Source organism: Panicum virgatum, chromosome 1N, assembly GCF_016808335.1.
Source record: "Panicum virgatum strain AP13 chromosome 1N, P.virgatum_v5, whole genome shotgun sequence".
NCBI classification, from domain to species: domain Eukaryota; kingdom Viridiplantae; phylum Streptophyta; class Magnoliopsida; order Poales; family Poaceae; genus Panicum; species Panicum virgatum.
The window spans coordinates 9,421,621-9,424,722 of NC_053145.1; the positions used below are offsets into that span (position 1 = coordinate 9,421,621).

Genomic DNA, 3,102 nt, shown 5'->3' on the forward strand with positions numbered 1-3,102 from the left:
CTCCTTCCATATCAAGGACTACGAAGTCCACCAATATGTAGGTATTCTTGACTTTTACCATTAACCTTTCCACCACTCCTTCTGGATATTTTATCGTGAAATCTGCCAGCTGAACACATATAGTGGTAGGGGAAATTGATGGATAGCCTAGCTTCTCGAAAGTCACCTTGGGCATGATGTTAATGCTGGCTCCAAGGTCACAAAGGGCGTGATCAAATTCATAATCAAAGATTGAGCAGCTGATCACTGGGGTTCCGGGATCTTCTCTTATTGTGGCTGCCAACTCGCCCCACTCACCTCTTCTTGGGTGTGTGAGCTTCTCTGCATAGCTGAGGGATGTCCTGCTAAGGGGCTCTTTCCACATAGCATTGATGACATTCACGCTTTCTAGAGTTGATTCGGGTTGCCTCGGAATCTTCCCTAGTTCAGCAGCAGGTGTAGCAGCAGCTAGTTGAGCCAATTGAGTTTCTAGCGCCTTATTGAAACTCAGCTGGTTTTTCATAGCAGTGGAGAATCCGTCCATCTTGGCATGGATGGTCTCCATAGATTTGTCTGTAGCGGCCAACTTCTTCTGAAGGGACTCATTGATCTTCGCTTGGCCGTAGACATGATCTCTCAAGGTAGGCTGGTTAGGACCGAAAGAATTCGAATTCCCATTACCTCCTTGGTAATATGGGCGTGGTTGTTTCCACCCCTGACCTCCTTGTGGACGAAACCCATTGCCATTGAGGAATAGAGCTTCTTCTTGGGTTTCTGGGCAATTGTCGCCCGAATGTCCAACATTCCTGCAGACCTCGCACGTCATACGAGTTTCCAAGGCTTGAAGTGTTTGCATCTGAGTCTTATCTTGGGAATAATTCTCAAATTTCTTGAGGAGGAGATCAATCTTCATAGCGAGCATGTCGGCCTCCTTGACGGAGTGAATACCTCGCTGGCGCGGTTGGAGGCGATCATCGCTCCAACCTTGGTTGGAAACCATCTTCTCGATCAATGATGTAGCTCTTTCAATGGCCAACGAGAAGAAAACTCCACCCGCAGTAGCATCCACATGATCATGGGATGACTGTGTCAACCCATTGTAGAAATTCTGTAGAATGAGCCAATTATCCATTCCATGGTGCGGACACGCCAGAATATACTCCTGAAGCCTCTCCCAAGCTTCCGGAATTGACTCATTTGATGCCTGCTAGAAGTTCGAAATCCGACCACGAAGAGCATTGGTTTTGCCCGTGGGGAAGAACTTCGAGAGGAATGCCTTGGCACATTTGTCCCAAGTATCCACAGCAGCCTTGTTAGCATAAAACCATTGCTTCGCTCTCCACAAGAGAGAAAACGGAAACAGACGGAGCCGGATTGCATCTTGCGATACACCCTTGATAACAAAAGTACTGCAGAGCTCTAGGAACTGCTGGAGATGATCGCTGCATCCTCATTGGCCCTGCCACAAAATGGACTGGCTTGCACCATCGTAATGAGACCCGTCTTGATCTCGAAATTTTCTCCTCAAGTGTTAACCTCAGGTCCGGTCGAGACCTGGCTAGCAGATGGAGCAGAGTAATCACGGAGTGTCTTCTGGGCCATAGCTCTAGGAGCTGACGACGATGCGATGACTGGATCAACTGTCGAGAGTGATCTCCGAGGTGATACGAGACGAGCTCATGTCCTCCTCAAAAGTGACTCTGGATCGGAATGAAAGTTTTGCGGCCAGTCGAAACCGGTCGTACACTACCCGGTTTTCATATCAACGAAGAGAAGAAAACAAAGCCAAGTTAACCTGTTTAGCAAGCGAATACCAATTTCGATTTTGTTCACAACTCTGTCTATATATTTCGCTCTGTGTCTTCCCCGGCAACGGCGTCAAAAATGCTTGTTGGCACCTACCAACGTCACCTAGCGATGACGCCCGCAGACGCCAATTTGGGACGGCAGTATTTCATGAACCACGAATAGATCCGCAAGCGCACGGAATACCGCTGTAGCATTTTACCCGGAAGTATACCGGGGTGTCATTTATATTTCCGCAGGAAAGGCGATGAGTGAGAAGATATATAGATTAGTTGGTGAACTCTATCTAGATTGGATATTCTCATGCATAAAACAGGGGTAAGATAATAACATGGTAGGAGGTAGTGTGACACACACACACAAACTACTCTCTTGGATAAAAGAATAAAGGTTACTTTAGGCCGGGAGCAAGGTAAAAGTCAAAGCTCGAGTCAGATGTGCTAGGCTAGCTATATCTACACTTTCTCATTAGTTAGCTCATCAGAGATTAAACTACACAATAGGGAGATCGCTATCGAAGTAACAGGAGAAGCCCGTACACCCCGGCGAATTTATGTACCTCCTACCCCCCATACCGAACGTGGAGGATTACTAAAAGGCACGGACAGGGCTGTCACCACCTGCCGGCTACCTCTACAAACCGTGGGTATAGTTGACATCTAGCAACTCTTAGCTAATCTAAACCCATGTCTACACTAGTAAGGGATACTCTAGTGTCCTGCGCGGAGCCCCCACCCTTCGGATGGACAGACATCACACTAGAGCAATCATACGAATACTGGAGCAGTTGATAGAGTTCTAAGAACAAAAGACTAACCATCTCCAGCACAGGGCGATCATGCAATGCAAGCATTGAATAATAACGCAACCATGACAAGAAGCATATACTAAATAACTCAAAATATACTTCAAGCATATATCGGTAACCATAGTCTAATTCTATTACAAACGACCGAATATTATAAGAGAGAGCTAGAGATGAACCCATACCAGACTCTCGAGCAACTCCGGCGACTCGATGACTCCTAGACTTCTCCTAAACTCCACTAAGCCTAAAGACTATGCAAGAAATGCAAGAGAGGAAGAGGTGTGGTGTGTGTGTGTGTGTGTGTGTGTGTTCAATTCTCTACCCCCCTTCTATTTATAGCAGGGAGCCACCAGCCGCAGCACCCCAAACCGACGTTGTGAGCCAACAAGGAAGCGCCACGTGCCTTGTTTGAGAAGGTGGGGCCCACAGGCTTGGCCGGCCGACCAGGTAGGTCGGTCGGCCTGCCCGGGCCATCAACCGCCCCCAACTTCCTGGAGTGGGCTTGTCTT

The 3,102-nt window shown here is 47.7% G+C and overlaps 1 non-coding gene across 1 annotated transcript; it reads left to right on the forward strand.

Annotated features, from left to right (window-relative positions):
• The first annotated feature begins 1,109 nt into the window (after window positions 1–1,109).
• LOC120657824 lies at window positions 1,110–1,216 on the forward strand. The gene has a single exon (XR_005668359.1). It is a non-coding gene; the product is annotated as a small nucleolar RNA R71 (small nucleolar RNA).
• The last annotated feature ends 1,886 nt before the right edge of the window (window positions 1,217–3,102 follow it).